We start from the raw sequence: 14439 nt of genomic DNA on the forward strand, positions 1-14439 counted from the left end.
CCTTTAAAAACCATCATTAGATCTAAAGGCCTCAAGACTGGATAGATGCATTTTATTAATGATTGGCATTTGTAATCACTAGTGATTATGTCTATCTTACATAAAATTTCCAGTTGATTTGGTTGATTCAGTGAAAAAAGTCAAACAACTCTTTAAGCTTGAGAAACACTCAAATCTAGCATTTCCCAAAACCAGTGTGTTCTAAGTTTCTATGGTTCACCTACCAGATGTCCAGCGTGTACCGCATCTGTGTACTTCCTACATTGTAGTCAACTTAATAATCCTTGGAATAAAATGATAATAAATCAAATACCAACATCATTTGTCATAAATAAGAGGCAAATATTTTTTAAAAAGCAATGAAACATAACAATGTGATTGTAATTCTAGCTGGAATATAGGAAAACCTCAGTGACTGAGGTGTGATTTATTTATTTAAAAAAGGAAGATTAACAAAAGTTAAAGAGTTGAAAAAAAAGTTAGCACTGAGAAAAAGAACTGAAAAGAATTTTAGAAAAGCATAGCTTTCTCTCTTTGTAACTCATTTAATATGAACTCTTTTTACTATGTTCCTCTGAAAATAACATCCATATACCATGAAGGGCACCAGCTCACATCTGGGAAATAAAAACATCATCCAGACTAGATTAAAATTAAACTGCTGGACAAAATTTAAAATTTAAAAACAATATTCTTATTTATGATAGTGTGCTTTGCATCATGACAATGTATCTTGCTAAAGACAATGATTCACCATTTTTGAAGCATTTTAATACTTGACTAAATAGGTAATATTCAGGAGCTAAAATATGAAGTCAATTTTATGAGAAAACAAGTTACACTTAAGTAAGACTTTTGAAGAAAGAACAATGAAAAAAACGTAGGTGGATTTAGAAGCTTTCCTTATTTCAATTTATACCTTAAGAGCATTTCACTTATTATTGAGTACTTAATGGCTCACCAAGTAGAATGCTTACTTCTGAAAGATAAGTATGAAAAAATTAAATGATGTTTTTTTTATCTCTTTTATTTCCTACAGAACCTAGAAAAAATTAAAGACTTACTTGAAGATATCTCTTGGGAGTGTATGTTCATACATCAGCCTTCATTTGAGTCATTCTGAGATTTTTCAAGTTCAAAAATTCACCTCCAAAGAAAGTTCTTTGTTTAGAGGATAATCAGAGCCAGCGGAATTCAACCATGGAATTCTGGGGACAGAAACATCACTAGAGATGTTGCTCAGCATCCTGGTGGGCTGCAAGAAGGCAGCACTGGGTACTCAGGCCCAGGTAGTCAGAACCTCACAGCTGTGGAACCTGGGGCAGCAGAGCATGTTTTGTAGAGACAGATAGTATGGTCAGCTCTTTACTGCTCACCTAAGTCAAAGAATGACCCAGCCAATCAGGATTTCAGCTTCTACTAAGGGAATTAAGAATAGCAGAAGTCTTTTCTTCATTCAACCAAAATACAATGTTCTTCTAAGGGGCAATTTTAAACAAATTTATTCCTTGGGCTACAGGATAGTAGATGACTTTTAAGTCCTTGACCCATTTTGGTACTTAGTACTCAGCTAAAGTTTCATTAGGATGGCTCAGCCATAGAAGACCAAGAATTGAAAAAAATATATATATATAAATGTGGGTTAAGTTTATAAGGCAAAGATGCAGCTGTAGGCAAAAGGATAAAACTATCTGGTGTCCTAAAGATTATATATTGGCAAAGAGGGGAAGCCATCGGCCAGCAGCAGACAAGAGCACAGCCAGTGAAATTTGAGTATTGCAGCAGGTGGGTGGAGTAAAACAATAGCAAGTCTATGTTCTCCAAGGCAAGTGGGCAGGTGAGCAGGTCAGAGAAAACTGTGGGCAGGGAGCAAGGCTAAGCTACAGGGCTGAGAATCTGGGGCAGACATTCAGTATGTGGAGTAGTGGCCTGTGTGTGGCTAGGAAGTGGGGCAAGGAAGAGTGTAGGGCTGGGAAGGAGTAATTGCTGCATGGGGTATCAAAACACACTCTTGGGCATAAAAAAACAAGAGAGGTACAAGAGGAGAGTGTAGTCATTAAAAAAAAAAAGTAGAAGAAAGGCAAAAATTCATTTATTAGACCTGAGACAGGGCTAGCACTTAGAGGAATTCAGAAAGTAAAAAGAAATGAGATAATGAAGCCATTCCCTAAATGATCTGACTTTCTAAGTCCAATTTGTCCCTTATTTTTCCATTTGGTCTTTCATTTTTGTGTTGTAGACTTTCCTGGAACATTTGATGCTCCTTGGCCAGTGGAGACCATTTAAGAAGAAGGAGTTAAAAAGCTCTACATGTCCAAGCACATGGCTTATCAACTGATGAGATTCGTTGTGGAATAATCAGGATAGGATTCACGGATTTGGAGTGAGACACCTCCCCCACCAAATATCAGGATATAGCAATCTCTTCTCAGATGACACCGAATTCCTCTAACAGGGAGTCCTCTGTGTTCTGCTTAAGAAGTAAATATCTGGAAGACAAATATAGAGCAGAAAGGGGGGAGGTTCCTATCATTCAATATTCAGATTCTTTCCGTCTCTCTATGATCAGCCCATGTCTTACCCATCATCTTGCTGTCATGTCTGAAACCACCCACATTCAATGCTTCCTAAGAATTAACCTCACCCCCTAACATTAATGGGGTTCTACATTAATCACAGACTATCCTTATACCTTAAGAAATCTAAGGGTCCAGTCACTCAACAGCATGACTCTGAAATTTTTTTCTGTTTAAATTCCCACTCTCTGCAGAACCTGGTGAATCTATTCCCAGGTCTCTTAGGGATCCTGTGATGGCGTGAGCTCATGTTACATCAGTATTTACTTTGCAGGCCCTATAAGTTATAGTTCCCTCTTCTAAGTAAGTTACCACTTTGTCTTCTTTCGATTTCACAAAAAGGTAGAGATCTTTAATCTCCTAATTTTTCTTCAGTTTTCTTTGTCTTTGAGGCCTGACAGTTTTTTTGTTTTTGTTTTTGTTTTTGTTTTTACTGGCATATTATTGTGCAGTGAGGAGTCATTTTTAATGGAAATTCCTTCTAGGAACTATTGACCACATGAAAAAGTGGGGGGAAGATTTGGTATTTAGAATATCAAGGGTAGTCTTCATATTTACTATAGAATTAAATGAGTAGACATATAGATAAAATTATTGTAAGAGGTCTTGACAGAAGGGAAGGACGATGACTCAATTATTCTCATTATTAATGGAGAATAAGAAAGAGTACTCTAGAGCCTAGTTAGTGGTTGGTCTTAATTTAACTTTCCTTTGGGTAAAAAGCAGGCTGGGCTTGCTAGGCAGAACTGACCCAAATTTTCCTCAGAAGATTAACTTTATTTGAATTACAAATTCATCTCACTCCTCATTGATATACTTAATTTCTTGGTTTTGGAATCATATAATCTTTCTTTTCCAAAGCAGTTTACCTGTTCTCTGCTAATTACCTATACTTATGGTGAACATTCTTCACAAGCACACAGTAAGGTGAACTTGACATCTGATTGACTTATTAATGAGTGATTCCCAAATGTTTCTTGGGCCAGCACTGGACTGACTATATGTGAATAACTTGGGAGTCCATTAAAAATAACAGATCTGTAGATTCAACCCCAATCCTGGAAGAACTTATTCAATTGCTTATTCAAAGTTCAATTATGACTTCATAAAAGTAACTTTTAGTTACTACTATAGAATAGTCATTACATTGCTGTGCTCATACTTATCTGTATCTGTCTGTGTGTGTTTGCCTGTATCTCTATTGGTCACTTGTAGATAATGAGTATAACAGCATCCAAGAATGCAGAAATGAATATACAGTCTTAGCCTTTGAAGAATTACTATATATTTGGTGATATTGATTTAACATAAATAATTTTAATTAAAGTCAATATGTAATTATGAGGATAATGTAGAAATTCGGAAAAGTCAGAAATAACTTAGAGAATCAGGGGAAGTCTTGTGAGGAGGTAGACACTAAGTTGGGCCTTGAAGAATAGGAGAGATTTCCATAGCCAGGAATGGAGAGCATTTAAAAAGACTTTTCAGGCATTTTCCTGAAATAATGTACTCAAAGAAAAAAAGGTGTTATTCTACATTTACTTCAATTTGATATATTCTGTGCTGATGGGTAAAAATAAGTACTCTAAGTTCAATAACTAGGTTTGTTGATAAGAACACACCAAAACATTTTACAGGTCACCTGGGTGGTTCAGTTGGTTAAGTGTTCGACTTCAGTTCAGGCCATGGTCTCATGGTTCGTGGGTTTGAGCCCCATGTCAGGCACTGTGCTGTCAGCCCAGAGCCCACTTCAGATCCTGTCTCCCTCTCTCTGACCCTCCACCACTTGCTTTCTCTCACTCAAAAATAAATAAACACACACACACACTTTCAAAAACCTTAATTAATATCAATAATTTTTTATCGCATATCTCCTTAGTATCTATTATGCATTGAAATCTGTTGACAGACTTCAGACAAATTATAACAATAGCATGAAACTTCCCTATGTTGGACAAGCTTGGAAATTATAAGACATGGAAATGTTGGCTTTAAAAAATACCCAATATTGCTCAGTACATATGTTTGATAATGTTCCATATTCCTTTTTAAAATATTTATTTATTTTTGAGAGAGAGAGAGAGAAAACAAGTGGGAGTGGGGTAGACAGAGAGGGAGACACAGAATCTGAAGAGGCTCCAGGCTCTGAGCTGTCAGCATAGAGCCCAAAGCAGGTCTCGAACTCATGAACCACCAGACCATGACTTGAGCCAAGGTCAGACACTTAACCATTTGAGCCACTTAGGCATCCCATTGTCCCGTATTTTTTAACGTAATTTATCTCCCTTCTAATTCATACTTAGTCTAAATCTTCTTATATATCACTATTTGGGTAAAGATTAAAACATTTTTCAGCTTCTATTTTAGTATCATCGATCAGCAAAGCCTCCTCAGATAAAAATGTAAATATTTTGTATTCACCTGTCCCAGTGCCATTTTTAGTTAGAAATAATTTTAACACTTTCTCTTGTCTCTCAAATGTTTTATTTCACCTCTTACATTGCTTTTCTAACTTAATGCCAATACATCTTTGCTATTTCTTGGTAATTTTCACTTTCTTTATAGATTCAAGAACAATATGCTCTCTATATTAGCCTCAAGCTCTTCTTTCAGTTAAAGTACAAAATTAGGTTGGGATTTTTCTGGAACATTTTCAAAGAAAAATGCTAATGATACTAATGTGATACAATCTGTATATCATCATTATAATGATTAAAACTGTTATCAAGAAGCTATTTGTATTCCGTGGTATAACGAAAAGATGGAAATTATCGCTACTCTCTGGGGAATCTAATAGTGAGGAGGCCTGTAAAGGACATAAATTATGAGCAAAAAGTGAATAAAGAAACAGACAATACACTTATTATAGGAGTTAGAATCTAGGCATTAATGAAGAAAGAGTGTTGCAGGATATACTTAGTTTCAGAAACCATGGAGAGAAGAAGGTGGGATCATTATGGGATATACATGATTATCTTCTTCTTTTTTTTCAACTTCACTTCAACTACAACATCTTCTACCTCTCTTCTCTTTTCTTGCACACTTCTCTTTTCCTCTTCCCCAATCTCTTCTCTACTCAGTGAGAGAACAGTTCTCCAGCCTTTTTTGGTCCTAGAAAGGACATTTACTCTTCCCCCAAATTGGTCCTTGCCCAGTGACACTAAAGGAGGAAGAGCCTTTCCCACTCCTAAATGCTACTCTTGGTCAGTCTTGGTCTTAACTTTCTGGGATCTCTGCCCTCAGAAAGCACCACTGATTCCTCATGGAAAGTATGAAAGGTTGGCATCATGGTCAAGTACAAAGAGAACTGGGAGTCGGAGCAGAAGTCTGTCATAGGCTATGTGCATGGCTCAGATCTGTCACCATCTATTTGTGTGGCCTTGGATTGAGCTGGGCCTGAACACTCTCACCTGTAAAATGTGAAGGTTTGTGGCAAGCTAAAGAATCCCCCTCCAATATATGCACATCCTAATCTCTGAAAGGGGTGACTGTTTTCTTATATGGCAAAAGGACGTTGCAATGTAATTAAGTTAATAGACTTGAGATAGAGAGATTGTCTTGGTGCACTCGAGGTAATCCCAACTGTCTTTATGAAAAGAACCTAGAAGGAATCAGTGAGAGGAGAAGGCAAGGCGACAAAGGTTGCACAGGTTGGACTAAGGTCATTTGAAGATGGAGGAAATGTCCAGAAGCCTATAAATATAGACATCCACAGAAGCTGAAAAAGGCAGGGAAACGGGCTTTCCCCTCACCTCCCCAGAAGGAACAAGTCCTATGGTACCTTGACATTAGCCCAGGGAAACTGATTTCAGACTTCTGACCTATGGAACTCTAAGAGAATACACTTGTGTTCTTTTAGGCCACTAAATTTGTGGCAATTTGTTACAGCAGCAAGAAGAAACTAAAACTAGGTTGTACTAGGTGATTTCTGGGGCTGCTTCTAACTCTAACTGCCACTTCATACCTATGACCCAATGCTAAACAGCCCAGACTTTACAATACTTTGTGGCCTTAATGGATCTGGTTAGAACAACATTGTTTGACAAGACTGTAAACCAGGTATTGCTCGTTCTGAAGAGCAAATGCAGTTGAGTCTGCAAATTCATCTAAGGTTTTGTTCCAAAAAAAATTGATAGCCAGAGAAGAACCATCATCATCCTCCATAATCTGACCCCAAATCTCCATTCCCCCTTCCTGTCTCACTCCACCCAACCCTCTAGTCCAATCAGTTTCCCCATCACGTCCCAAAAAGATCCCCCTGTACCCCTCTTTCTCCATCAGTGTCAACACAAAATATTCTCTCCCCAAATCCGCCCAAAGCTCCAACCAAGTACAAAATCTTGAAATCTCTCCCTGACCCCTCAGGTCACATGGAATCTCTTCTTTCTCTATTATCCCCATGCATAACTTCTGTTCTACCTCTTTTCAGACTCTTTTCTTTTTTTAAATTTTTCTAATGTTCATTTATTTTTTTTAATTTTTAAGTTATTTTTATTATTATTATTTTTTTGAGAGACAGAGAGAGACAACGTAAGCAGGGGAGGGCCAGAGGAAGAGGGAGACACAGAAACTGAAGCAGGCTCAAGGCTTTGAGCTAGCTGTCAGCACAGAGCCCAATGCGGGACTCCAACCCACGAACCGTGAGATCATGACCTGAGCCAAAGTCAGACGCTTAACCAACTGAGCCACCCAGGAACCCCTGTTCATTTATTTTTGAGAGAAAGAATGACAGAGTGTGAGCAGGGGAGAAGCAGACACAGAATCTGAGCTGTCAGCACAAAGCCGAAAGCGGGGCTCGAACTTGTGAACTACAAGATCATGACCTGAGCCCAAGTCAGAGGCTTATTCAAGTGAGCCACCCAGGGGCCCCCTCTTTTCAGACTCTTAAAACCATCTTCTATTTAGTGCTAATACCTCTGTGTCCTCCGTTAGACAGAAGGCACATTGAAGGCCGTGGCTGTGGCTTATTCATTTTGGTATCAGGTACCAGGACCAATGCTCACACATATGTTTGATGTTTCTTGACTTAAAGCCACAGAGAACTAAAACCAAAGAACCAATTACCACTTCTTTTCATTAATGTATATCTCCGTAGAAAACACTTTCACAGGAAAAGTTACGAAGGAACTTGTATTTATAAGTGTCCCTATCTTCTCCCCTTATTTCCCACAGTGTTTTACTTTACTGTAAACTTCCTAGGATTACCCCTCCTCCAACATACCATAGACAAGTAGGAAAAACTTAAACAAATCTTTCTTGCGCAATTTTTTCCAGTAAAAAGATCAAAAGTGAACTCTCCAGCGAAAGAGTAGAGAGGTTTGTTCAAACAGCCTATGCGGCAATTTTTATAATCCCTTCTGATTTACCCTCACCCCATAATTCCTTCAATTTCTTGAAATTCGGGATTAGGTGCATTTTAAGAACTTAAAAACTATTTAAAAGTGTCAGGAGTAATCTTTGATAATACCTCTTTACTCTTTTGTCCAAACCAAATCCTAATTAAGTAAGCTTCCTCAGTGCCTGAACAGTAAAGGCAATTTATCCCGCCCCACTTAATACTAAACTGTATCCCACTATGGATTTGATGACGGAGAATCGAGAGGTAAAATTAATTCACTCCAGAAATACATTCTGGTGGTAGAATGCCTGTCACTTTACTCATATCCTTAATCATAGCTGGTGCCTATGCCAAACCTTTCATTTGGATAACTAAGGGAGCTTAACTCTTAAATCCTCACTATACCAAAAAAGGAGAAAGTAGGCAGTACCAACGTGCCTATTACTGTTATTTTTCAGACAGGTAAATAGACCTAAAGGTCAAGTTCTCCTTGGATGTCTGTGAAGGAACCACCAAAAGAATGAAGCCAGCAGATGCCTGATCGCATTTGCCCAATTTTACATATTCCATCAAAACCCCCAACTTGTTTGAAAAGAGGTGTATGAATTAACACATATTGGGTTCAATCAGCAGTGATCTTAGAGGAGATCATAGATAACAGCACCACAAATAATTTTATCTTTACTAACAGCAATGGGTATGAGTTCTTTAAAGAAGGCAAATCCCCCCCTCCCCCGACAGTGAACAAATATCTATGGTGTGCTCCTATCCACAAGTAAATAAACAAACCTCTCAGACTAAACCCAAGTCACCCACGCAGACTAAGATCTTCTTTCATTCTTGGTCCCTGGAGACAGTGTTTTCCAGCCAAGTCTCATCTTCCGGATACAGGTTAGGACAACTCAACTTCAAGGCTAAGATTTGGGATGAATGTTCATGCTACTACTTCCAGTTCCCATTAAGAGAATTACAGTGACATTGCAGTCTGAATATTTTTTTGGAGAAGGCCTAAGGGAAGAGGATTTTGTTCCAAAAAAAGAACTGGTAGGTAAAGCAGGACAGAATGAAGAGTGTCTCACTCAGGAAATCTGGCCAATTCAGTGCAGTCTGTGTGAAATAAATTATATCTGTTACCTGCCAAGAAAAAACAATGTAATAACTAGCTATATACATAAATGTTCAATAAAGATATATGGATTCTGGATTAGTGAATTATTCTAATGCTCTTGAGTACCTTAAAAGGTAAACTTCAAGTGACCTGTATATTTTGAGGACAGAAAAACTCAGAACAGGAATTGGAAACTTACAGACTAGAAATGGTTCTGGGCAGAATTCCATCTGGCCATCGAGTGATTTTCTAAAATTAAGTGTTCTTGCTTCTATCCCTAATTATTTGGATGAATCAAATTTGGAGGAAAACAAGCATGTCATCTCGGACTTCCTAAGACCGGGTATAGTCAGACATGTAATTCACAACAGGAGGTACGTCACGTAAACTTTTGTAAAAAGTGCAAACTTTAGTCAAACCAATGTAAGTCCAAATTTTGATGATGTTGCTTGGTTTTGTGCCCTAGGGCAAGGAACTTAAAGTCCCTGAGTCCCAGTCCCCTCAAATATATATAAAATGGGAAGAAGAGTACTTCCTTGTAATGCAAAATAAGATGAAATATATCATCAAGTCCACCATCTATAGACTCTCCAAAAGTCGCAGCTATTATTAAGAGTCATAGGGAAAAACAGCACAATTTATATAATGGATTTATAAGATCTCCTTTAGAATATTGGAAACTCCTTGGGCTTGTATTCTGTTTTACTGCCTTATGTACCCTTTGCAGACCTCATACCTAGTTGGCACTAAATAATTGTGTTAATTTGACTTACTTATATATTTTTTTTCAAAACGAACAAGTTATGCCAGCTTTCCCCTACAGCTTACATTTCCATTGCTTTATTTATTAAATTCATTCATGGCTTTAACATTTTTTTAATGTTTTATTTATTTTTGAGAGAGAGAGAGAGACAGAGTATGAGCAGGGAAGGGACACAGAGAGAGGGAGACACAGAATCCATGAAGCAGGCTCCAGGCTCTGAGCTGTCAGCACGGAGGCCAACCTGGGGCCCGAACCTGTGAACCATGAGATCATGACCTGAGCCAAAGTTGGAGACTTCACTGGTTGAGCCACCGAGGCGCCCCTCACTGATGACTTTTTATGTAGTTTGCCATTTAATGGCAGATGGCAAAACAAAAAATCAAAAAGACCTTCTGACCATAGAACAACAAATGAGTCTCAATAGAATATAAAAGAAGAAACTAAACCAGGCAAAATTGTCTCTGGAAGGTTGGTCATGCTGTCCGTGATACTGTGTCAAGAAGGAATGTAAGGTAACAGGAGGAAGGCACGGTGAAAGACTCCATCTGCAATGGGAGGTGGTGGATGAGGTAGGGTAATTGCGCGCCCAACTCTAAGGAAGTCATAATTACTAAGCAGCAGAGCCTGGACTAGAACCAAGTCCAGATTTGTAATCAGATTTGTACAGCTGAGATAGCAAGTCTCAGTCCACAGTGTGCTTAGCTCTCTACCATGCTGCCTCCTACTGGGAGCTTTGGCACATTCTTTCACCCCATCTAGTCTGTTGCCTTATGTGTGAATGGAGAGGGTTGGACTAGATCAACCCCCAGGTCCCTTCCAGTATTAACAGGCCATGCTCTTTTGCTACTATAAAGTACTATTCAGTTCCCCAGATTACAAGGTCTTACATTTATGACAGTGCTCAGAGCTTACCCAAAACGTTTCCAGTCACCATTCTATTTGACTTTCACCACTACATTGTAAGTATTGCATTCCTACCCTATTTTACAGATGAGGAAACTAAATCTCTGAGCAATGGAGCCAAGTTAGACATCATCACCAAAATTGCTAGTGATGGAATTTTGCTAACGCTCAAGCCTCAGGAGAAGTTTCCTGAAGAAGTCAGTGTTAAAACTACAAGTATAGGGGCGCCTGGGTGGCTCAGTTGGTAAAGCATCCAACTTTGGCTTAGGTCATGATCTCAAGGTTCCTGAGTTTGAGCCCCGTGTCGGGCTCTGTGCTGACAACTCAGAGCCTGGAGCCGGCTTCAGATTCTCTGTCTCTTTCTCTCTGACCTCGCCTGCTCACACTCTGTTTCTCTCTTTCTCAAATATAAATAAAAGTTAAAAAAATTTTTAAGTACAAGTATATAATATAGAATGGGAAAAGTACAGGTAAGGAAGGTGAGGTGGGGAGAAAATATAGCACAGGTTGAAGTAAAAGGCTAAAGGCCAGAAGCTCTTGTGCAAATTGCCAAGGGCAAGGGAAGGCATTTTTAAAAACAAAGGAGATGAGCCCATTGTCTGGCCGATGGTGTGAAATTAACAAGAAATGATACATCTCTCCTATTTCATCTCTACCTTAAGAGAGAGGATTTTCAAACTGGAAAGTGTAGAACAAACACAGTAAAAATTTGGAATCAAAATAGTGGAGGACATCACAAATGCATTTTAAAATCTGCCCTATTTATCCAAGGTCAAGTTCCCAGGCTCAGATGAACTACCTCAAGCTTCTGAAAGTGTCCACATTTTGATTGAAAGGTCGATTTTAGTAATTTCTGCATTTATAGAAATAAATGTTGGAAACCTAGAGATGCAAAAAATGTCCCAATTTTTTAAAAAGGCAGCTTCCAGAAATAACAGATGAATGATTTTTATCTCAATCTTTAGCAAAGTTTTACAAAGATAGATTGGTTACACAGGTGATGTGTAGAACTTAGAAAAAGAAGTGCCAACTAAAGATCTCCTACAAGCCGACCAAGAGTAAGTGGTCAACCAGCCTCGTGGTGAAATTATTAGGGTGTCAGTTTAGAAATGCTATACATGTGACACAAATTTTTAAAGGAATTTGACTACATTTTGCATAATATCCTCACAGAGCCAGCTACGTCATAGTACACTTAATAGATTCTTAATAAATTAGATAATTCAAAAAGAACTATAAATGTTGATTAATCAAATTTGCAGGTGACTCTAGACTGAGAAGAGTAGCCTGCATGTCAAGGGGCACACCAGGATTTAACAAGATCTTGAAATGCTGAAACTATAGGCTTAAATGTTATTAAGAATCAATGAGGGGCCCCTGGGTGGCTCAGTTGGTTAAAGCCTCCAACTTCGGCTCAGGTCTGATCTCACGTTCGTGGGTTCGAGCCCCGCGTCAGGCTCTGTGCTGACAGCTAGCTCAGAGCCTGGAGCCTGCTTCCGGTTCTGTGTCTCCTTCTCTATCTTCCCCTCCCCCTCTCATGCTCTGTCTCTCTCTGTATCAAAAATAAATAAAAACATTAAAAAAATTTTAAAAAAAAGAATCAATGAAAAGACACACTTACGTTTCTAGAAAACAATCTAGAGGGACATAGAGAAATTTCCAAATTTCTTGTGTGGCGAGAACCTCATGACCTTCAGTCCTAAATTCTTTGATCATATTAAATATAATTACATACACATGTACAAAAGGGACTAGTTCTGAGAATTACAGATCCCACCTTCTACTAAGAACTGCCAAGTCAGATAGCGAACTCCCAAACATGGAGGATTAGGGAGACAGCAAGCATGTGGTTTTATGGTGAAAGGGAAGGAGGAAGACTGTGATAGTACAATAGGTCTTTGTCACATGATGTGCCTTTTTTGATCATCTGTGGCCTCTAGTAGAAAATATGTCACCTTCTTAGCAGAAAAAGAGGAATATTTTTTAAATGGACGAATGCACAAATCAATAGCTACGGACCAAATACAGTTTTCCAGCCTTTTCCCCTTCCCCAAACAAGATGTGCTAGTAATTACCAGAGCTGATAAAGAATTTTCCTGAAGCCTCGATTTTATTTCGCAGATTGGTCCCATTTCTGAATGTTGCCCTTCAGTACTCTGACCCGCAGAACCTTGACTGAATTGTCTTTGCTTTTATTTCTACTTGTTTTGCTTTTGAGAAATCCAATGCAAATCAGAATTCCTAACTATAGTACTCAGCGTCCTGCTAAAAATCTTTGCTGCAAAACTCAATCTTTGTTGAAACATTTGTAGGAGAAAAGAGCACCAGGGAAATGGTGATGCTGAATGCAGGAGTCTCAGGAAGGTTGGGTGGGAATGAGGCCACCGATGATTCTGTGAGACAAACGGCCGAGAATCGCAAGTGAGCCAGCAGGTCCCCCAAAAGAAAGTAAGTGTATGGACGAGAAACGTTTGGAATTCATGATTCTCCATTTATAAAGAGCAAATGATATATTTTATTTCAATATATAGTAGCAACTGTGTTTTTCCCCCAGTAGAGAAATTTGGCCAAAAGATCCACAAGGAAAACACACAGTCAGGGAAACCCATAGTTTTGTAGATGAGATTCTGTCTTCATGAAGTATGAAAACTGCAAAGTGTTTGGACACTTTGCTTGCAAGTCTTCTCTGTATGATGCCATAGAAATGCCCACATTTATACATCCAAACTGTACATACACTGCTTGTAACCATCTACAGATTTCATTTACATCTAAGTACCTTGTAGTCCTCCGATTTCATAATACCAAGCATTCAACTTTCAGGATATAATTAGCAATGCTGCTCAGGATACACATAAATAAACGTGCAGTATTTGTAAAATTTCTTTATTTAAGTACAAGTTAGTTCACATACGGGGTAGTACTGGCATCAGGAGTAGAATCCAGTGACTCATCACTTATAAACGTGTAGTGAAGAAAAAAAAAAGAAGTTATAGAAGATCTGGAATAATGTTTGTTTTGGAGAAAAGACCAATGTATTCCGGTTCAAAAAGATTTCTCTACCACTTATGTTTGAGATGCTTCCAGTCTCTGCAAAACCTTCAAAGAAGAAAAGGACAGACTCTGTGCCTTAGAAGAAATGAAAATATACTAAAGCAGGTAAAGCTATGACTCCTACCACCACTGATGAAAGGTGTGCCAATGGAGTGACTCCAGGTGCTAGGCATGCAATATTCTTTTTAATTCTCACGGCAACCCTGCAAAACAGGTACCGTTATCCCCAGTTGAAGGATGAGGAAACTGAGGTTTGATGGAGAAGGTAGTATATATGAGTCACACAATCCAAACGACATGGTCCCAAATGAGGTCCTGCCTGCCTACCTTCAGAGTCTGATTTCTTTTTAAACCCCGTGTGTGCTGAGTAACTACAAAACAGATTAAACCATGAATGTGTAATACAAGTAGAAACAAAGACCTAAAAAGGATAGGAGGGGAAAGAAACCCTCTGGTGGGCTTGTTGGGAGCAGAGAAGCCTTTGTGAAGAACGGGACATTTGAAAGAGGCTGAAAAAGTAGAATGTCAGGGAGTGGAGACTGGTGAGTGTGATAAAAACTTTTAAACCATGGCCTCAAATGCACTTTGGGCCTTCAATTACATTCTTCCCTCTGACTTTAGGCAGATAAAAATTAGTATTATTCCTCAAGCTGATGAGGTGTTATCTTAGAAGAGTCTGTAAAGCCTTTTCATCTTA

Source organism: Suricata suricatta, chromosome 7 (assembly GCF_006229205.1).
Source record: "Suricata suricatta isolate VVHF042 chromosome 7, meerkat_22Aug2017_6uvM2_HiC, whole genome shotgun sequence".
NCBI classification, from domain to species: domain Eukaryota; kingdom Metazoa; phylum Chordata; class Mammalia; order Carnivora; family Herpestidae; genus Suricata; species Suricata suricatta.